This window comes from Elephas maximus, chromosome 12 (genome assembly GCF_024166365.1).
Source record: "Elephas maximus indicus isolate mEleMax1 chromosome 12, mEleMax1 primary haplotype, whole genome shotgun sequence".
Taxonomy (NCBI): domain Eukaryota; kingdom Metazoa; phylum Chordata; class Mammalia; order Proboscidea; family Elephantidae; genus Elephas; species Elephas maximus.
In genome coordinates, this window is record NC_064830.1 from 28,686,291 (window position 1) to 28,710,126 (window position 23,836).

Genomic DNA, 23,836 nt, shown 5'->3' on the forward strand with positions numbered 1-23,836 from the left:
TTAAAGAGTCTTTGCTGCACGTCAATTTACATATTATTTTACCCAGGCACATGATTTATTTTCTCATTCGATAACTAACTAGGAACAAATAAGAAACATATATTCGTGGTGGAAGGAGTAATTAAAAGAAGTTCAGTGCCATAGAATTGATCAGAGGATGAGTGTGTGTGTGTGTGTGCCTGTGAGAAAAAAAAAAAGAGAGACACAGAGAAAGAGAGAGGACACATTGTATTTTAAGGAAAAAAAGAAAAAAAAACTCTATAAGGACAAATATTCTCTCATGTATCAAAGGAATAGTCACATAAAAAATAGCATAAAACATAGTTTTTTCTAATCATCATTACTGCAAGAAATTTACAATGGCTGGGAAATGTATGTTAAAATTTTGGAGATTTCAAAAATTGTTAACATAATATAACCAGCTTTACATGGTAAGATGTAGCTATCTTTCAAAATTCCTTTAGCTGGCACATTTCATTAAAGAGTGTTATAGTGGAAAATGCCAAAATAATATTATCCTTTTGGAAACGCTTGAGGAACTTGAGATGAATTCGGAAAGTCCCTATATTATATAAGAAAGTACTAAGACTCAAAAGGAAAATGACTTGCTGTGAAGTGGGAGAAACCAGGCTGGAAGTCAGTGATCTTAAAATATCTCAGTACGCAAACTTAACATCAAAAAGACAAACAATCCAATCAAAAACTGAGCAAAGGACATGAACAGACTCTTCACTAAAGAGGACATTCAGGCAGTCAACAAAATATATGCAAAGATGAATGTGATCATTACAAATCAGAACTACAGTGAGATACCATCTCACCCCTGTAAGAAAGACGATGATCAAAACAACAAATGTTGGTGAGGATGTGGGAGGTTAGAATTCTTAAACACTGCTAGTGAGATTTTAAAATGATACAACCCCTCTGGAAAACAATATGGCACTTCCTCAAAAAGCTAGAAATAGAAATACCTTACGATCCAACAATCCCACTACTAGCACATATCCAAGAGATATAAAAGCAGTGACGTGAATAGACATATGCATGCCAATGTTCATTGTGGCATTATTCACAATAGTAAAAAATGGAAAGAACTTAAGTGTCCATCAACGGCTGAATGCTGAATGGATAAACAAAATATGGTACATACATACAATGGAGTACTATGCAATTACAAAGAATAAAGAGGAGTCCGCCAAACTTCTTATAACATGGATAAAACTGGAGGACATTATGCTGAGCAAAATAAAGTTAATCACAGAAGGACAAATACTTTATGGTCCCACTATTATAAAAAGTCTAGAATAGATATAAGCACAGAAAACAGCATTCTTTGATGGTTATCAGAGATGGGAGGGAGAGGGAGGAGGAATCACTTTCTAGATAGTAGACACTTGTTATTTTTGGTGATGGAAAAGGCAATACCACATATGGGTGAAGTCTGCACAACTTGACCAAGGCAAATGAAGACACTAAGAAATATACAAGTTAAAGGAACAACTTTGGTAAATGCTATAACATATACAATTCTACAACAGCAATAACAGCCAAAAAAATTTATGTGTGGTTACATAGGTAGATATGTATGCATATACCTATATAGAAGGTCATATGTGAGTACATGCACACACATGTATAGGTGTATCTGTAGGCACATGTACATACATGCCTGTTTGTGTTGCGTATATACCCATGTCCATAATAAAGTACGTAGGGGGCACAGTTACAGAGACTTCCTAAACCAATCCAAACAACTCATGGGATTGGTTTACTGAGTGAAAAGCTTGGGTCCATAGTCTCCTGTGACAGCTCAGTCAATTGGCATAGAACAAAAAGTTAATGTTCTACGTTCTAGTTGGGTGAGTAGTGTCTAGTGTCTTAAAAACTTGGGAGGGGCCATCTAAGATACAACCATTGGTTTCTACTTATCTGCAGCAAAAGAGAATGAAGGAAAGCAAAGGCTCAAAGAAGAAACTAATCCACAGAACTAATAGCCGACATGAACCATGGCCTTTTCTAACTTGAAACCTGAAGAACTATATGACACCCGGCTACCACTACCGACCGATCCGACCAGGGACAATGGAAGGTCCCAGATAGAATGGGATAGAAATGTATAATAAAATTCAAATTTCTAAAAAAAGACCAGACTTAAACTGGACTGATCAAGACTAGAGACACCCCTGAGGCTATGGCCCTAAGATACCTTTTTAACTTGGAACTGAAGCTACTCCCAGAGGTCTCCTTTCAGCCAAATAATAGATTGGCTTATAATATAAATAATAACACCTGGGAAGAATGCTCTCCTTTAAACAATCAACTGCATGAGAAAGATTCAGCATGTACCCAAAAGCAAAGATAAGAAGCCAGAGATGGGCAGGGAAGCTAGATCAATGGAAACGGAACAAACAGAATGGAAATAATGAGAATGTTGTCACATTGTGAAAATTGTAACCAACGTCACAAAACAATTTGTAAAAAAATTGTTAAATGGGAACCAGTTTGTTATGTAAACTTTTATCTATTACACAATAAAATATTTTTTAAAAAGAAAGAAAAAAAATCCCTCAATATGTAGAATATATATTTTTTTGAGCATATTACACCCTTGTGGGACTTAATATCAACATTTGACCTAAAATGCTCCCTTCTCTATGGGTGCCTATGAATTACCTCTGTATTAGGCTCATCATAACAGCTATTTGAAACTGACCTAGCCCTTCTTAAACTACCAACAAGAAGGATCATGTTGAGGAAACTTTTTGTACCAATCGCTGGACAGTTCAGACATTGGAATTGCTATCCATTTTGACCATGATTATCTCCTTCAGAAAAGATTTTTCACCATTTGCTGCTGAGAAAAATGAAGGCCACAAAAATGTCATAGTAGGTGATAATATCTTTGATATCATTTTTTGGCCTCCAGGAAAGTCATTTCTTCTTCTCAGCTATTGAGCAGGGACTCTATTCAACTAAGTATATAAAGCACCAAAAAAGGGCAACCGTTAACTATTATTGAATCAGTAAAGTTCCATTTGCCATCACTGAGAATGTTCTGCCTTTCTCAGGGAGCAGTGAAGAGGCATTAGTTAGGATACTTTCAGCAAGAAATAAAAGAAAATCCAAGCCCTAAATGGCCTATAATTGAAATGATGACTTGATATGCCTCATTTCAACAATTTCAGAGGTAGAGCGGTTCTAAGACTGGTTGATTGGGTGGGCCAGTGAAATTATCAATACTTTGACTCTTTTGGGTTTTCCTCTCTGTCATTTTCCACATGTTCTCATGGTAACCTACTTCATGATAGAAAGAAGCCTACAGTAATTTCAGATGCCAAGTACAGACACAATATCCAACAGAAGGGAAAAAAAAAAGTGGAATTTTGTGTCTGTGTGTATGTGTCTTATTTTAACATCTACATCACTCAAAGGGAGGGGGACCCTAAGATGACTTAGATCTATTCCAATTTTCTCTGATCACATGTGAACAAAGTCTTAAAAATAAAACCAGCAGACACTTTAGGATGATGAGATAATGAATATGTTTTTTTTTCTTTCTAAATTCAATTACCTCTTTAATATTTAAAGTGGTAATTCATTAATACTTCATATTTTTTTCACATTTAGGGGAAATGGTGAAATAATATTAAGACCACTGTCTTTACATTTCTGACATACATTTGGAAGAATTCCATTTAAAAAAATATGCAAAGTAAAAGAATCTGATTGCCTGATTAGTCTTAGAAACAAGCAGAATTGTTAACACGTAAGTAAGAAAACTTACTAAAGCTGAAACTTAATTATAAAATAGTCATCTGATACGTACTGGTAGGGATCATAGGGTAAAGAACATGGTTGTAGGTAATTTTATTTCCTTCCCTTTCCTGGTTGTGAATTAGCAATGTTATCTTCTTCCTAAAGATTACAGCCAAGAAAATCCTATGGGGGCAATCCTACACTGTAACACATGCAGCAGCTTTTAGTTGAAATCGACTGGATGGCACCTAACAACAACAAAAAATGCAAATACGCTCATCTGAGAATCCACTCTTTTGTTTCTGACAAAGAATTAGAATTAAAAAAAAAAAAAAACAGTTGCCGTTGATTCGATTCCGACTCATAGGGTCCCTACAGGACAGAGTAGAACTGTCCCCATAGAGTTTCCAAAGAGAGCCTGGTAGGTTCGAACTGCTTACCTTTTGGTTAGCGGCCTTAGCATTTAACCACGGTTCCACCTGGGTTTCCAAAGAATTAGAACTAGAAAAAAAAAAAAAAAAAAAGAACTAGAGATGTGAATAATCAGTCTAATGGAATACCTTACCTCTTTTTCTCTATTCGAATATTAAAGCAGAAATTCTTAATCAAATGTTCTTGAACTTATTCTAATTAATGGACTTAAGGGGACCTCCACAATGCTTCAAAACTATGTATTAAATTATATCTGCATGTTCATTTTCCTAGAAAATAGCACAACTTTCTTCACATGCTTGTAAAGTTCTGTGACTCTTCCCTCTTCTGCTCTAAGTCCAAGAGTAGCTGACTTCAAGACAGAACCAAATGCTGGGTCTGGATCTCCAAAGATCTCTCAGTACCTATGACTGATACTATTCCTGGTGAATGAAACTAACTTGCCTGCAAAATGCCAGTTCCAAAATTATGAATGAAGCAGTACTGGCAGAAATAAATAGCTTGATAGAATGAAAAGACCACAGAACCCAGGTTTTTCACCTACTGCCTTTGTAGATTTTGACAGTGTTTACCATTTTTGTGGAATTTTTTGTTGTTTTAAAATATGGATATTAACAATGCTTAATTCATAAGGTATTATACCAGGGGATGTAAAAGTGCATAGTATAAACCACCAGTATTTCATAGTTGGAAGAAGGCTTGGATTTATCATAAAGAACAAGAAATTTAAGCCTCAGAACCCTTCACTTGAATGGATCTCTTCCAAGGCCAAGGAAAGAACCCTAGCAATGTGTTCAAGTGGACATATGTTGTCAAACTTTCAAAGGAATATATATTTGACCACAACTTGTTAAGACTACCCTGAATGCTACTGCTTAGTATTTCCTCTATATTGATGCTATTGGGATGGCTATGGGTCTTCTGGGAATTCACCTAAGATACTGACGAATTGGAGGTCATTTAGTTTGGGTTTAGTAGAATTATTTAATCTGGTTTTTAGTCACATCCATGCACTATTAACTTATTGCAATTAGACTGGATATAAGAACAACTTCAAGGAATACTTTATTGCAATGCATTGTGATAGCTCCCCTAGCACTTGACACAAGGTATCATGGCCATATGTTCTATCATAATATGAATATACCCTGCAGTGGGCAGTGGAAGAGATAAAACGTATGGAGCCAGAAGCGAGCCTGTAGAAAATTCTGCATTCATCAAGTATGCAATCTTGTAAATGGCGGATGTAAATCAAAATGAAAGATTTTTTTGGGGGGCGGGGAAATGGGGTCAAGGTGCCAGAAATATCAATAACGAAGCATATAAAAGTGTTGTTATTGATAGGGAACTTCCCATTTGTTCCAACTCATACAGACCCTGTGTGCAACAGAGTGCAACACCACCTGGTCCTACGTCATCCTCACAATCTTTGCTATGTTTGAGCTCATTGTGGCAGCCACTGTGTCAATCTATCTCATTGAGGGTCTTCCTCTTTTTCCCAGAATGTCTATCTTACTAAACATAAAATCCTTCTCCAGGGACTAGATCCTACTGATAACATGTTCAAAGTACTTGAGTCAAAGTTTTCCCACCTTCGCTTCTAAGGAGCATTCTGGCTGTATTTCTTCCAAGACACATTTGTTCGTTCTTCTTACAGTCCATGCTATATTCAATATTCTTTGCCAACACCATATTGAAAGGCATCAATTCTTCAGTCTTCGTTTTTCATTGTCCAGCTTTCAAATGCATATAAAGACAATTGAAAATACCTTGGCTTGGGTCAGGCACATCTTAGTACTCAAAGTGACACCTTTGCTTTTTAAAACTTTAAAGAAATCTTTTGCAGCAGACTTGCTCAAAGCAATACATCATTTGATTTTTTGACTGCTGCTTCCATGGGCTTTCATAATGGATTCAAGCAAAATTAAATTGTTGATAACATCAATATTTTCTCTGTTTATCATGATGTTGCTTATTGGTTCAGTTGTGAGGATTTTTTTTTTTAAAGATGTCATCCATACTGAGGGCTGTAGTCTTTGATCTTCATCAGCAAGTGCTTCAAATATTCTTCACTTTCAGCAAGCGTCATCTGCATATCACAGGTTGTTAATGAGACTTCCTCTAGTTCTGATGCCACATTCTTCTTGATATAGTCTGGCTTCTCAGGTTATTTCTTAGTTTATGGATTGAGTAAGTATGGTGAAAGTATACAACCCTGATTTTAAACCAAGCAGTATCTCTTTGTTCTTTTCTAACAACTGCCTGTTGGTCTATGTCTAGGTTCCTCATGAGCACAATTAAGTGTACTGGAATTCTCATTCTTCACAATGTTGCCCATATTTTGTTATGAACCACATAGTCAAATCCATTTGCATAGTCAACAAAATACAGTTAATCATCTTTCTGGCATTCTCTGCTTTCAGCCAAGGTCCATCTTACACAAGCAATGATATCCCTGGTTCTATGTACTCTTCTGAATCTGACTTGAATTTTTGGCAGTTTCCTGTCAGTGCACTGCTACAATGATTTTTTAATTATCTTCAGCAAAATTTTACTTGTGTGTGATATTAATGATATTTTTCAGTAATTTCTGCATTCTGTTGGATTACCTTTCTTTGGAATGGGCACGAATATGGATCTTTTCCAGTGAGTTGGCCAGGTAGCTGTCTTGCAAATTTCTTAGCATAGATGAGTGAGCACCTTCCAGCACTGACTGCATCTGCTTGTTGAAACACCTCAATTGGTAATCCTTCAATTCCTGAAGCCTTGTTTTTCACCAGTGCCTTCAGGGTAGCTTGAACTTCTTCCTTCAGTACTACCTGTTCTTGATCATATTCTACCTTCTGAAATGGCTGAATATCGATTGATTATTTTTGATACACAGACTTTGTGTATTCATTTTCTTTTGATGCTTCCTAAGTCCTTCAATATTTTACTCATGCAGTTGTTCAATATCGCAACTCAAGGGTTGAGTTTTTTCTTCAGTTCTTTTAGCTTGGGAAATACTGAGTGTGTCCTTCCCTTTTGGTTTTCTAACTCCGGGTGTTTGCACATTTCATTGTAATACTTCACTTTGTCTTCTTGAGCTACTCTTTGAAATCTTCAGTTCCTTTACAGAATCATTTCCTCCACTTTCCTTAGCTACTCTACATTCTAGAACAAGTTTCAGAGTCTCTTTTGACTTCCGTTTTGATCTTTTCTTTCTTTCCTGTCTTTTTAATGACCTTTTGCTTTCTTCATGTATGATATCCTTTATGTCATCGCAGGACTTGTCTCGTCTTCGATCATTAGTGTTCAATATGTCAGATCTATTCTTGAGATGGTATCTAAAGTCAGGTGGTATATACTCAAGGTCATACTGTGGCTTTTATGGACTTGCTTTAATTTTCTTCAGCTTCAAGTTGAACTTGCATATAAGCAACTGATGATTTGTTCCGCAATCAGCTCCTGTCCTTGTTCTGACAGATGATATTGAGTTTCTCTGTCCTCTCTTTCAACAGATGTAGTTGATTTGATTCCTGTGTTCCATCTGGCAAGATCCATGTGTATCATCACCATTTGTGAGCTGAAAAAAGGTATTTCCAATGAATAGATCATTGGTCATACAAAATTCTATCATGCGATCTCCAGCATTGTTTCTATCACCAAGGTCATATTTTCCAACTTCTTTGTTTCCAACTTTCACATTCCAATCACCAGTAATTATTAATACATCTTGGTTGTATGTTTCATCAATTTCATAATGCAAAAGTTGGTAAAAATCTTCAATTTCCTCATCTTTGTCATTAGTGGTTGGGGAGTATTTGAATAATAATTACATTAACAGTTTTTCCTTGTAGGTATATGGATATTATCCTATCACTGCTAGCTATTTACTTCAGGATAGATCTTGAAATGTTCTTTATGTGATTCCTTTCCTTTGTAATTTGTCTGTCATTCCTAGCATAGTAGACCATATGATTGTCTACTCAGTAATGCCTAGAATATTGATGTTTATTCATTCCATTTTATTTTTTAAGACTTCCAGTTTTCCTAGATTCATATTTCACACATTCCATGTTCTGATTATTACTGGATATTTGCAGCTATTTCTCATTTTGAGTCATGTCACATCACCAAATGAATGTCCTGAACCTTTACTGTATCCACATCAGTAGGGTTGACTCTACTTTGAGGAGGCTGCTCTTCCTCAATCATTGTTTGAGAGTCTTCCAACCTCATCTTCTGGCTCTGTATCAGACAGTGTTTCACAGCTATTCATAAGGTTTTCACCAGCCCGTTTTTCTAGAAATATAGTGCCATGTCCTTTTTTCCAGTGTATCGTCATCTGGAAGTTTCGCTGAAATCTATCCACCAAGGGTGGTGGCCTTGCTGGTATTTGAAATAATGGTGGCATAGCTTCCAGCGTCACAGCTCCAACTGTTTTTGAATGATCTTCAGCAAAATATTTCTATGTGAGATATTAATGATAAAAAATATTAATGATATTGTTCAATAATATCCACTTTCATTGGGTCAGAATAGGATTCTTTGGAATAGGCATAAATATGGCTCTCTTCCAGTCAGTTGGCCAGGTAGCTGTCTTCCAAATTTCTTGATATAGATGAGTGAGCACTTCCAGGGTTGCATGTGTTTGTTGAAACAGCTCAATTGATATTCTGTCAACTCCTGGAAACTTTGTTTTTCTCCAGTGTCTTTGGTGCAGCTTAGACTTCTTCCTTCAGTACTATCAGATCTTGATCATATGTTACCCCCTGAAATGGTTGAATGTCAACTAATTCTTTTGGGTACAGTGACTCCGTGAATTCCTTCCATCTTCTTTTGATGCTTCTTGTGTCATTTAACATTGCCCCTATAAAACCCATTGCTGTCTGGTTGATTCCGACTCATAGCAACCCTATAGATTGTCCCCATAGAATTCTTCAATACTGCAACTCTAGGCTTAAGTTTTTCTTCAGATCCTCCAGCTTATGTTCTTTCCTTTTGGTTTTCTAACTCCAGGTTTTTGTACATGTCATTATAATACTTTACTTTATCTTCTCTAGTCACGTTTGAGACTCTTTGATTTTATCATTTCTTCCATTCTCTTTAGCTAAGTTTATCACACTTAAACCTTCCAGAACTAAATGTCATCATTTCATATATCTTCATGCATTTTCATGTATTCCAGTTTTTTATGTGTGCACACTCACATGTGTATATATCAGACAATATGTACTTAGAATTACCGACTCATTTGCCCTTTACTTGTTCATAATAAAATTCTACCATTTTCATTTCAATATCACCCACCTTCAACCTCTGTTTTTCTTTTTTGAGGATGGTGACTTTTCCCTTTTAGGAAGAAATTAGGCCAAAATTCTTGGAAAAATTCTGAACTGATTCAGTAGAAACAGGTTTGGTTTTCAGTTTCGATACATGGATATATCTATATGCGTGTATCTATATGTATATAACCAAAAAAAAAAGAAACATTGCCGATGAGTAGATTCTGACCCACAGTGACCCTATAGGACAGAGTAAAACTGCCCCATAGCAGCCAAGCTCTAACCACAGGATATAGAGCCCTGGTGGTGCAATGGTTAAGAGCTATGGCTGCTAACCAAAAAGTCTGCCATTCAAATCCACCAGCTCCTCCTTGGAAATCCTATGGGCCAGCTTTAGTCTGTTCTATAGGGTCAGTTCAAGTTGGAATCAACTCAATTGCAAAGAATTATCCATTGACATTTGGTTTCAATCCAGCTCTCCCTTCTTTGAAGATATAACCTTGTCAAATTACTCAACACTGTTAAGCCCTGAAAGTAAGATTAATAATATTCATTTAATTTTATTTCAGTAAGAATTAAATGATATAATATGTAAAACAAATTAATATTTAATTTTGATAGTAATAGCTATCATTTATTGTCTCTATGCTAAGCGCTTTAAAGTTATAATCTCACTTTTTCTTCAATATATCCAAAACCAGCACTGATTTTTACCACTAGCATATAGAAGAAGAAACTGAGTCTCAGAGAAATTAAGTTACTGTGTAAAATCCTTGCTGGGGCTTGAACCTTTGAGTCCAAAGAGACAGAATGCTCAGTTGGAAGGAAAATACTTTGTGTTGTAGGCAAAATCAAATATTGCAGGTGAATTAGACACATACAGTTAGACAATTGCAGTTTTGGAAGTCCAGAATGGTTCTAAGTTATTTTCTAAATCTGTATGTTTTTACAGCTCCACATGTTAAACGGGAAAATCAACTCACAGTTCCCATGGCCCCAAGTTCTCCTTGTTTTTCTTCTATCTCATTTCTGCTACTTTTTATTTTTTTAGTATAATTATTATTTTTTTTTATTGTACTTTAGATGAAGGTTTACAGTCGGAATCAATTCGATGGCAAAGGGCTTTTTTACAAAACAAACTAGTTTCTCATTATACAGTTAGTACACATACTGCTTTGTGACATTGGTTAACAACTCCACGACATGTCATCTCTCTTCCTTCTTAACCTTGGCTTACCTATTACCAGCTTTCCTGTCCCTGCCTGCCTTCTAGTCCTTGCCCCTGGGCTGGACTTGTTTTGTTTTATGGGCCTGTCTAATCTTTGGCTGAAGAGTGGACCTCGGGAGTGACTTCATTACTGAGCTAAAAGGGTGTCCTGGGGCCATACTCTCGGGGTTTCTCCAGTCTCTGTCAGGCCAGTAATTCTGGTCTTTTTTGTGAGTTCAAATTCTGTTCTGCATTTTTCTCCAGCTCTGTCCAGGATCCTCTATTGTGATCCCTGTTAGAGCAGTCAGTGGTGGTAGCCAAATACTATCTAGTGGTACTGGACTCAGTCTAGTGGAGGTAGTGGTAGCTGTGCCACTCCTTTTAATCCTTTTTGCTGGTTCCAGGTGGTACAATTGTTAAGCACCCAGGTACTAACCAAAAGGCGGGTGGTTAAAACTCATAAGTTACTCCGTGGGAGGAAAGACCTGGTGATTATCTCCCATAAAGAATACAGCCTAGGGAATCCTATGGGGACAGTTCTACTCTGTCCTGTAGGGTAACTATGAGTCCGAATTGATGCAACAGCGCACAACAACATACATGAGGAGTCTCTGGGTGGCACAAAAGGTTAAGTGCTCTACTATTAATTGAAAAACTGGCAGCTTGAACCACCCAGAGAAGCCTCACAAAAAAGTCTGGCAATCTGCTTCCAAAAAGACACAGCCTTGAAAATCCTATGGAGGAAAGCCCTACTCAGCAACATATGGGGTTGCCATGAGTCAGAATCATCTCAATGGCAACTGGTTTGGTTTTGCTTTTTATATATGAGGGCTCCTTTTTTTTTTTTTTATATTTATATTTATATTTATATTTCCCATCTGAATCCCTTCCCTAAACTCCATACTTTCTCTTCAACTGCCTAATTAACATTTTCACTCACGTTTTTTAATAATCATTTCAAACCATTAATATACATTTCATGTCAGTCCAGTCACCTACTCACAAATGTGCTCCTCGCTCATTCTTTAACGTCTTATTTCATATCAACTCCATATTTCCAGATACTCAATAAAAAAAAAAAAAGTTGGCCAACAAAGAGAACATGGACTCAGCCTTGACACCCCTTTTCCTGACTTTACATATTAAATGAGCATATCAAAAATACATCCAATATCTCGCTATTTCTCACAATCGCTGTGGGTTAGCCTAGGTCCTCTAAGAATCAGATGTCAAGACAGGGTTAAAACATGCAACTGTGTTAGGGAAAAAGTTTGTGAGAGAACACAGGAAGCAAGCAGGGCAAGACAAGAGAGCAGTAATTGGTCCCCATTCTCACTCTTAATAGTCACAAGACTTAGTGTCTCATCTTTTACCCTAATGCCTATGTCATTTATTTATTTACATTTTCTGTATATATAAAAGGAATGAAGCCCTGTTAGGGCAGGGGTCCTTCTCTGTTAGCTACTACATTCTTAGAGCCTATATCGTACCTGACATAGAGTAAATGCTCAAAAAATATGTCTATTTTTGTGCATGAACCAATGGTTGCAAATTCAAGGACACCTAGGTCAGAGAGATGGAAATTGAAATTCCAACTGAGACAATCACTATTTCTCTCTGAAAAGTCAATTAGCCTCTGTTCCTCAGGTTTCTGAGCTGCAAAATTGTATATTAATCCAGTCTAGAAATAATCACCTGTGTGTTGTGGGTATCGAATAACCAGAGATTTTTATAATCTCTTAGATATTACAAAAATCGCATTTGTCATTGTAATCCTTACCCAGCTAGATAGGAGTCTGCCATTCTTTCATTCCAGACCCAACTCATATATAGGTAAATGATTGGATTACAAAACAGATCTGAATATTTTTGTTCAGGGGCACTTTGCTTTAATTTCCTTGAGTGATTACAAATGACCTTTCCTTCTTTCCCAAGGCTATTCCAAAGTGTATACATTAATGGACATAGGATTTTTATTAATGCGGATTTGAAACCTGGTTTTGTTTCACTGGGTATGTAAACATTAAAAGAAACAAAAAAACAAACAAACCCGTTGCCATTGAGTTGATTCCAACTCCTAGCAACCCTATAGGACAGAGTAGAACTGTCCCATAGAGTTTTCAAGGAGCGTCTGGTGGACTCGAACTGCTGACCTTTTGGTTAGCAGCCGCAGCACTTAACCACTATGCCACCAGGGTCCCCATGTAAACATAGGAGTGTTATTTTACACCTCTCAGGCTCAACGTCTTCATCTATAAAACACTGATAGTGATACTTATCTCTTCAAGGGGATTCTAATATATGGCTCATAAAATGTCTAAGATAGGTTTATATTTGATGTTCAGCATCCCTAAAAATAATAGTGATCCTTGATAAAGGTAGTAAAACTATTAGATCACATCCCTACTCTTGAAGGACACAGATTCTTATTCAACACGACATTGGTTTCTAACGTATCACTATTCCTTACGTGGCTAATTAAATGAACTGTTAGTATTCCAAATTCAGTATCTCAATTCTGTGCTGACTGACGAAGAAGATAAAGTCATCAACAAGTAAGGTCATCTGAGCATAAAACACATTTATCCCCTGATTCATCTCCTGAAGACACACTACTCCTGACCTGTGGTGTCGTATGTCAGTATGATGTATTGGATGGATTATTTTTTGTTTAACGTTTGGGCAACAACATGTCTTTTCTTTATTGACCTTGATATCTCATGTCTAGAAGTACCAGCACTAGAATTTCAAAAGCTCAGATCATGGCCAAGCTCTATCTTTCTATCCATGGACTGTTTAGTTGGCTCATTGTCTACTGCACCAGGAGTTCTGAGCTGGAGCAGTGGGATGTGAATTCTGCAGAGTGCTGACTTCACCGTTCTTTAAAATAATAAACTATAAAGGATAGAGGATATGTAAATAATTGATTTGTAAAAAGAGACAAATGTACAATGTGGTTGAAAATTTGATCACATGTATTTTTTAAACATACTGCTTTATTACAGAGTATAAAGTATAATTGATTATGTTGCCACAATACTTTGTGGAATAATGATTAATTAATTGCATAACTCACACACTGAACTGCCAGTAATTTATTCTGGAGAAATGAGCATTAAGTAAACAGATCTTGAGGTCATAGGGCTACTTGTTGAGAGTAATGAAACCACCTACCTCCTTAAAAATTTTTCTTTTTCTAGAAAGTATGTGGGTTGAATTCAGCAAGCATGATTATAACAAAAGTCACTCCTTATTAGTCCGGTGATAATATAATTTATCATCCAAGCTCAGACACATTTGAAAGTGAAAGAGGATGCAATTAGAAATTAAACCAAGACATCAGGCAAAGCCTGGATCAGTTTTAGACGAATTAGAAAATAAATTCACCCTATTTATCAGGTACGTACTATATAATCACCAGGCCCTTTAAATATATCATCTTAGTCTTTCATATAATCCTGCAAGGATGGCAATAACTTATACAAAATTATGCCAGTTAATTAATAGGATTGGGAATGCATGTCCTTTTAGCTGGCCTGCATTGTGTCCTTCCAAACAAGTCTCTCACACCTAACAAAGCAAACCAAACAACCTCGTTGCCACTGAGCCACTGTCACAGACCAGACGATCTGTAAACACTCCCAGAGCAATAATTGGAAATGCTGGATAAAATGTAAAACGTTCTTTTCAATGCATGGCTGAGTTTTCAAGAAAAGAAATCACAAATGCCTCATTATAGAAGAGGAAGCTGAAGATCAAAGGGTCAGTTGATGTTAACTTGGCTATGGTGAGGGGATATTTCTCTCTTTAGACCAAAAATGCTTGAGTTTTCAAGGATAAAAGAAGTAAGGATACAAGATCTTTGGCTCCTTTGAGACAGCGAAGTAACTGAGACCCTTCCCTGTCCACCCCTGGGGGCATGGTTCTTCATTCGTCATGGCAGCGTTACACTAGTGAATGCCTGTGATTGTATGTGCCTGATTTTGTTTAGGAACCCTGGTGGTGCAGTGGGTAACTGCTAACCAAAAGGTCGGCAGTTCAAATCCAGCAGCCCCTCCTTGGAAACCCTATGGGGCAGTTCTTCTCTGTCCTATAAGGTCAGTATAAGTTGGAATTGACAGGATGGCAACTGATTTGGTTTTGGTTTTTTTATTGGAGTTTAGAAAGTTTATTGACTTTTAAATTTTTTTTTAAAAAAGAAAGGTTTACTGTGAAATACAGAAAAAATTGTTTAAATTGTAAATATTTCTTAAACTCTTGTTGAAACATGTTAACATATCAACGATGAGAAAGCATCATAAGAAATTCCCATAGATTTTACATGAGCATTAATCACAACACGCATACTATTGTCATCTTCAAACAAGAAGTGTAAGTTTACATTTTCAGAGTACTGAAAATGTTTTACACTTTTTCAAAGCAATTTCCAAAACACACACAATAGGATGTGACTTTCTTTTGTATAACATCAATATCTTGATTTGAATATCACTTCTTAAATAAAATCAAAACCAAACCCGCTGCCGTCAAGTGGATTTTGACTCACAGTGACCCTATAAGGCAGAGTAGAACCACCTCATAGAGTTTCCAAGGAGCGCCTGGTGGATTCAAACTGCCAACCTTTTGGTTAGCAGCCATAGCTCTTGACCACTATGCCACCAAGGTGTCCAAATCTACCGGGTCCTCCTTGGAAACTCTATGGGGTAGTTCTATTCTGTCCTATAAAGTCGCTATGAGTCGGAATCCACTCGAGGGCAACGGGTTTCTTAAATAGTACATTTAAAAACAAATACATTCGGTGTTCTACTAGAAAGGCCATCCTCAGGAACTGGGAAAGCAACTACTGAAATTAGCATATATTACCTTCCATCTCTTTTTTGTGTTTTGCAAGAGGAAACATCTGTTGGCATAAATAACACCTCATCTGAAAGCACGGGGGCAAATCTCTAGTAATCATTATCCTGGGTTCACTGAATGTCAGTATTTATTTTTTGCTTCTCATTCTACTTAACTTTAAAATCCTCTTTGTGAATTAAGTATTGGATTTAATCTCTAAAGAGTCTTAAAACAACAAAAAAAAATAGGTGGAATTAAAATTGGAACAACGTTTGTAGTTGCACAGAACTAGAATGAAACCCCAAATTCTCAATATCTGTCTGACCAAGGGCAAGTGTTTAACCTCCGTGAGGCCCCATATATCTCATGTTTTAAATACAGGTAAGTATGCATATTTGATAGGATGAATATAAGGATTCTTAATAATACATGCAGAGCCCCTAGCATAAAGTAGGTTTTCCAAATTGGTAGCTATTATTATAGCTACACAGGAGAATCACCTGTGATTGTCATGGATTGAATTGTGTCCCCTAAAAATATGCGTCAACTTGGTTAGGCCACAATTCCCAGTATTGTGTGGTTGACCCCCATTTGTGATTGCAATTTTATGTTTAAGGTGATTAGGATGGGATTGTAACAGCCTTACTAAGGTCACATCCCTGATCCAATGCAAAGGGAGTTTCCAGGGGTGTGGCCTGTACCACCTTTTATCTTAAGAAGAGAGAAAAGGAAAGAGAAGCAAGCAGGGTTGGGAACTTCATACCACCAAGAAAGCACTGCTGGGAACAGAGTGTGTCCTTTGGACCTGAGCTTCCTTCACTGAGATGCTCCCAGACCAAGGGAAGACTGATGACAAGGACCTTCCTCCAAAGCTGACAGAGGGAGAAAGCCTTCCCCTGGAGCCAGCGCCCTGAATTTTGACTTCTCTCCTACAGGACTGTGAGAAGGTAAACTCTTCGTTAAAGCCGTACTTGTGGTATTTCTGTTATAGCAGCACTAGATGACTAAGGCACTTGGAAGTCCTAATGTCTGAAGATGTGGCCCACTACCAGACCGTGGATATTTACAAATAGCGATAGAGGTATTCTCATTCATATTAGATTAAGAATAGCTATGTGAGTGTTACTTGCTTTTCCCATACTCTTCCCATGTTTCACACTTTGTGAAAGTTGTATTATTTTCAAAGGCAGCTCAGATTAAGATATAATTTATTTGGTGATGACAAAGTGTCACAAACTTTCATATGTTGATTTCAAAAAAAGCTTGAAAACAATCCTAAGTACTGTTCAGTCATAACTTCAGTGAGATGAAATAATTTTCTTAAGGTGATGTTAACCCCCTTGCTGCCGACTCGGTTTGGACTCATGCGAACCCACATGTGTCAGAGTAGAACTGTGCTCCATAGGGTTTTCAATGGCTGATTTTTTGGGAAGCAGATTGCCAGGCCTTTCTTCTGAGGAGCCTCTGGGTGGACTTCAACCTCCAACCCTTTAGTTAGTAGCTGAGCACCATTAACCCTTTGCACCACCTAGGGATTCTTTAAGTGACTTAAAACCAAAAACCAACCAACCAAACAAACCTGCTGCCATCGAGTCAATGATTCTAACTCATAGCGACCCTACTGGACAGAGTAGAACTGCCCCATATGGTTTCCAAGGACTGGCTGAAACCAGGTGTACATGGTTCACAGTCTGCGTTTTTTCTTTCAATACATAGCTCAAAAATATTTACTATTTATTTATTTACTTTTTACCAGTTGGATTTTTCCTTCCTACTTCTGGTTCTCCTACCATATTATACAAATCTTCATTACAGCACTTTCTACTCTAATTTGCAGTTTCCTGCTTACATGTTTCTTTAACCTACTGAGTTCGCAGTACCACAAACTCCATGTCTGTAACCATTGACATGGGTAATGCCTAGGATACTGTAGACACTCATATTTTTTTAACTGAGTTATTAAATAAGCTGTGATTTGTGCACAGTTTTCCAAACTTTTCCATGAAGAATACAATTGGCCAGAGTCTGGGCCAGAACCCAGAGGTAGGGTGCCATACCTTCAGCTTAAGTGACTCAGATTCTCACTAGAAGAAAGGTAAGTCATCAGAAATAACCAAATCATCAGGTAGAAATCACTTTTGAAATATACCTATATGATTGGATCCAGTTAGAGGGAGGTTCAGATATTCTTCATGAAGAAATATTTTCTCTTTATATTAGTCTTCTAATATATAATTCTCTTTATATTAGTCAAGCATGTCAGCTGAGTAAACCCAACATTCTTTGTAACTTTATTTTCTATATGAAAAATCAACGTAAAAGTTGCATTCTCTACAATATCTGCGCATATTTTAATCTAAATGTTTTAAAATGAATTTTTTTTTTCCAAACTAGAGATGAAAATAATCTAACAAGAATCTGACTTGCTGCCAAGGATTTCTCTATAAAAAATGAACCACGGCTTCCTGCCAACATCTTGATGTTGCATTTTCCTTTCTATTGGCAGATACAGCCACAGATATCCACCCTCCCACAGAAGAGGACTTTCTGCAGTCCCAGACTGAGAGAGGGTCTGCAACAGAATTTGATAGCAATGAATCTGCTTTGGAATTTATGAACAGAGCCCACACAGTGAACCGCACGTCCAGTTCAGCTGATAGCAGCTGTTGGACTCAACGAAGACCCATTTAATAAAACAAAATGGAATGAGGGAGAGAAGAAGGCATGAAAGGCCTTACCCAAACATTTTTCAAGTCAATACTCGGAAATCAAAAAACAATCTTTTCTGTTTTCAAAAAGCCATATGTGCAGAAATCCAGCCTCAGACATCCGTGTAGCTTTTGCAGACTCTGAGATCAGCTAGCAGCTACTAAAGAAGCTCAAATTTCAGGATGAAACTGCCACAAAAATTCAACTAAAAAGGCAGACCGCAACTGTACAGGAGGAGATAAAAGAGGGTGAGGTCGATGAGAAGCGTGTGAAAGGTAAGCAAATCCAATTGGGCATAACCTAGCGGAATGTGTCTGGGCCCTGAAGACACCAGCAGTAGAGTTGTAATGTTGTTAAGGAATAAACAATGTAACCATCTGGAAATATAGACTCTTTTTAGAGTCTCAGATGAGTAATTGCACTCTCAAAAGTGTAACTTGTTGTGTTTCTAACAATTTCGTGAAATCGTGGCTCCTTCTTAAACAAAAAGTAAAATAGAATAGCACAGGGATGAATTATCTTTTATTTCCTCATTGACCACATAATTATATGCATAATGATGCCTAAACTGGGTGGTAAATGAAAATTTGGATCAGAATAATCCTTTTGCTAAAGATGTTCTATAGGTAATAAAGAAAATAAAATCTGTTATCCAGATTCTGGCTGCTTGGGGTAGGTGAAAATGGTTACGTTTCTGATGGATCCTTATGTGATTACACCCTCAATCTGCTTGAGGTTAGATTTTTAAAAATCATGAAAATTAATTAAATCCTTGATTCTGGCAGACTTTGATTCCCAAACAGAAATGTTTAGCTTCATTCAAAAACCCCTGGGTTACACGGAAATTAGTTTATGGAGGGATTCTTTAAATGGAGTTATATTGAGCAATTAAGTGCACCGTTTGGAGCCTATTCATTCTAACAGCAAATCTCTAATTATGGAGTTCACAAAACCACATGCATATCATTTAATGATTTTATAGAGCTTCCTTGCAAAGGGCATACACAGAAACTCCGTTACAAAATGGATTAAGATTTTTTTTTTTCTATGTAACAAAGTACGTTTTAAGGCGCTGAAAGTACATTTGGCAAATACCCTACAGAGACTCATCTATGTGTTTCTTCAAATGTATAATAAAACATGAAGGTTAAATATCATTTAATTTCCTAATAAAGGATCAAAAATTCAGCATCAAACACATTGTATTTCATCTTCGTTGCTTTGACCAAAGTGGTGGAATAAGAAAGCCTTTTTATGACAATTACAAATAAAGTAATTCATGTAATTATCCAGTAATAATGTAACTGTTGCCATGTAGATTCCAGACCATTAAAAAAAATACATTAAGTAATTGTAGGGTTATTTATGGCCTGAAAATTGTCTGGCAATTATATTAGAGGTAACAGTAGCATGAAATTCATAGCTTAATTGTTGCTTGATTTTAAAATGTAAAATGTGGATCTCTTTTTATTATAGACCTAAGCACCTAACCACATAATTACATAGCGTGCTCCACACAGAGTGGAAAATTGGGCACAAGCCAATGAAGAAAGATAGTTTCCTATTTAATTTTACGTTGTTCAAAAGTAAGCTATTTTTTAAAATTGGTTATGTGGTTCAACTTCCACAACTTTACAACTAGGAATTTTGTTTTTAGAAAGTTGTGTGATACTCTATGACATCTTAAACCTTGTGTGAGTGTGTGTGCACATGCGTGTGTGTGTGTGGTCTCAATGGATAAAATCTTTTTTGTTTTCTAAAGGCATTAGTAACTTGAAAGCTGGCATTGTTTTGTGCTGGCTTTGTTTTTGTTTTGTGGTGAAAATACATATAGCATAAAATTGGCCACCTTAAGCATTTTTAATTGTATAACTCAGTGGTATTAATTGCAATGGGACGCGATCACCATCACTATCTATTTCCAATTATTTTTCACCAACTGAAATAGAAACTCTGTAGCCATCAGAAAATAAGACCCCATCATCCACAGCCCCAGCTCCCGGTAACCTCGAATCTACTTTCTGTCTCAATGAATTTGGCTATCCTAGATATTTCATGAAGGGGAGTCTTACAATATTTGTCCTTTTGTTCTTGGCTTAGTGGTTAGGAGCTTGTCTGCTAACCAAAAGGTCAGCAATTCCAATCCACCAGCTGCTACTTAGAAACTCTATGGGGAGGTTCTACTCTGTCCTATAGGGTCGCTATGAGTCGGAATCAACTCGACAGCAACAGGTTTGGTTTGATAATATTTTTAATGTTCATCCATGTTGTGACATGTATCAGAATGTCATTCCTTTATATGACTGAATAATATTCTATCATATAAATATGTATATATGTCACATTTTGGTTCTCCGTTTGTAGATGAAAATTTAGTTTTTTTGTGTATGTGTGTGTGGTAAATATATATATAGCATAAAATTTTAGCTATTGTGAATAATGTTTCCTTGAACATGGGTGTACAAGTATCTGTTTGAGCCCCTACTTTCATATCTTTTGGGTATAAAACTAGGAGTGAAACTTCTGGGTCACATGGTAATTCTATGTTTAATTTTTTGTTTGTTTCTTTTTAAAAGATTTTTTAATGTTAGGAGATATTTTGACTCAATTTCATGTTAAGGATAAAGATGAGGAGGAAGAGATTAAAGATACCAGAAGACAGGAGAAAATGGATATAGCAGTGTAGTGCAGTGAGTTACTTTATATGGCTCTTGTGACTCTCATAAAATGACCTGGTAGGATTATGCAGATAAGGTGCTATGGCCCACCAAGGTGATGGGACAGCTTGCTAATAATGCAAATAAGGTACATGGAACTCTTGTGGGGGTGGGGCCATGCAAATAAAGTGTATGGAATCCTAGTGAAGGGATTGGCCAGTTTTGCCATCCCACTAGGCTTAAAATGAGTCACCCTAGAGGAGGGAAGTGGGTACCTCCCTACCATCAAGAAAGAAGAGCCAGGAGCAGAGTGAGCCTGAGGACCTTGCACTGAGAACCTCCAAACCCAGAAGACAGAGAAGGACCTATAACACTGGGGGCAGTGTGAGACGGCAAGAAGTGGCTACAGAGAAACAGTGGCAGCATAACCAGGAGACTGGCACCAGATGGCGCATGGGGTTTCCCCACCCATAGAGCAAGGTGGCTACAATGGATTGTCAGCACACGAAGTGAGAAAGCTGGAAGTCTTTGGGCAGGATACTTCCTGGTGGGGTAGGATGCCTCTGGGCACTTGATGGCACAGCTAGGCTTCCCAACTCACAGAGTGAGAAAACTGATCACCTTTGGGCAGGCACTAATAGGAAGGCTTAAAGAGCTTTGTAACACTTGCCTGAGCAGGACAGGGGCCGAGGGATCAAGGACTGAGAGGCTGAAGGGCTGAGGGTGAGAGAGAAGCCTGCCTACAGGCACGGCTGAGAAGAAGATATGCTGATCTAAGAACTGTATCCTAAGTCATTCCTGGTCCTGATTTGTAACCTGCTGCTTCTCTAATAAACTCCATAATCACAGATATTGTCTGTGAGTTCTGATTGGCCAGTGCAGTGAATTAACAAACCCAGCAGAGAAGTAGAAAGTGCCATGGGAGGGAAGGCTGGTGTCAGAATTGGTAAAAAAAAAAAAAAAAAAAAATTGGAGGGTAGAAGTAAGTTTGACCTCCACATCATAGGAATCAGCCTTGTGTGGATGTTGATTTTGATTCTTTCTCCTTCACCTTGTAAAGATAGATGAGAAGGTCTGAGGCTGCCACCACACCATTTTTACAAGTAGGGCTTAGAGTAGGTGGACCAGGAAGGGATTCAGGGAACAAGTGAGAGGATTCACCTTGTAGAGAAGGAGGGATATCACCACCTGAATTTGTGTGAGCATGTAGGAGGGGCAGGATGGAAAAGATGAAGTTGAGTTTAATCTTTTGTGCGTCAAGCAGTTGGAGCCATTCCCAATTTTCAGTAGAAGAATAGCAAAATGGGTAGTTGCAAGTCTATGTTTAATTTTTTGAGAAATTACCAAACTCTTCTCACTACCAGTGCATGAAGATTTCAAGTTCTTCACATTCTCTCCAACATTAGTCATTTCCCATTTATTTCATTAGGGCCATCTTAGGAGGTATATAGTTTTGATTTGCATTTTGCTAATAATTACTGATATCGAGCATATTTTTTCATGTGCTTATTAGCCATCTGTGTATCTTCTTTTGGAGAAATTCAAGTCCTCTTCCCACTTGTTTTATTTGGGTTGTGTGTTATTTTGGCGTTGAGTTCTAGCAGTTTTTTATATATTCTGCATATTAAACCTTATCAGATATAAGATTTGCAAATATTTTCTCCCATTTAGTAAGTTGTCTTTTCACACTCTTGATAGTGATCTTTGACATGCACATTTTAAAATTTTTATGAAGTCCAATTTTTCTAAATTTTTTTTATTTCCCATACTTTGATACCATACTTCCTGTCTAAAGACATAAAGATTTGTCCCTATATTTTCTTCTAAGAGTTTTATATTTTTACACCTAAATTTATGACTTTGATCCATTTTGAATTAATTTTTCTCTATTGTGCAAGACACGGTCCAGTTTCATTCTTTTGCATGTGGATATCCAGTTTTCTTAGCACCACTTATTGAAGAGCACATTCTTCCCCTTTGAATATTCTTGGTATCCTTGTTGAAATCAGTTGACCACATATGTGAGGGTTTATATCCTTCTGGGCTCTTGATTCTAGTCCATTAGCATATCTGTCTATCCTTACTCCAGTACCACACTTTTGAATACTGTCACTTTATAGTGAGTTTTGAAACATGAAAACATGAGTCCTTCGAATTTGTTGTTCTTTTTCAAGATTCTTTTGGTTATTCTGGATCTCTTGAAATTCCATATTAATTTTAGAATAGGATTTTCTATTCATGCAAAAAAAATTAGATTTTTTTTACATCTACCTTAGTTCTGTATTTGTTATTTATTTTTACTAAATTTAAAATTATGGAACACTTCATGAATTTGTGGTCATCCTTGCTCAGGCGCCATGCTATTCTTCTCTGTATTGTTCCAGTTTTAGTATATGTGCTTCAGAGGTGAACACACAATTGGGATTTTGATAGGAATTGTATTAAATCTGTATATCATTTTGGGTAGTATTATCATTTTATCAATATTAAGTCTTCCAATCTGTGAACACTGGACACATTTTTCATTTATTTAGATCTTCTTTAATTTCCTGTAGCAATATTTTAAAGCTTTCAGTGAACAAGTCTTACACCTCTTTAGTTAAATTTACTTCTTTTTTTTTCTTTTTGATGCTATTATAAATGGAATTTTTTTTTTAATTTCATTTTAGATTGTGCATCACTAGTGTATAGAAATACAACTGATTATTGTGTTCTAGTTTTTTATCCTGCAACTTGTCAAATTCCCTTATTAGCTCAAACATGCAGACCCCCAGGTCATCCCTCACACCCACACTAGTTCCTGTAAGGCTCTGTATAGCCTTTGCCAGTCCCCTTTTCTTCCCTCCTCCAAGATCTACAGCCGTTCCTCACTACCGTTTGAGTTCCATTTCATTTCATTTCAAGAAAAAAAAAAAATATATATATATATATATAATTTTTTTTTTTTTTTTTTATAGCCTCCACTTTCAACC

At 36.9% G+C, this 23,836-nt stretch overlaps 1 non-coding gene across 1 annotated transcript; it reads right to left on the reverse strand.

Moving 5' to 3' along the window:
* Positions 1-23,172: 23,172 nt before the first annotated feature.
* LOC126087603 (U6 spliceosomal RNA) lies at positions 23,173-23,278 on the reverse strand. The gene has a single exon (XR_007519785.1). It is a non-coding gene; the product is annotated as a U6 spliceosomal RNA (small nuclear RNA).
* Between the last annotated feature and the right edge of the window lie 558 nt (positions 23,279-23,836).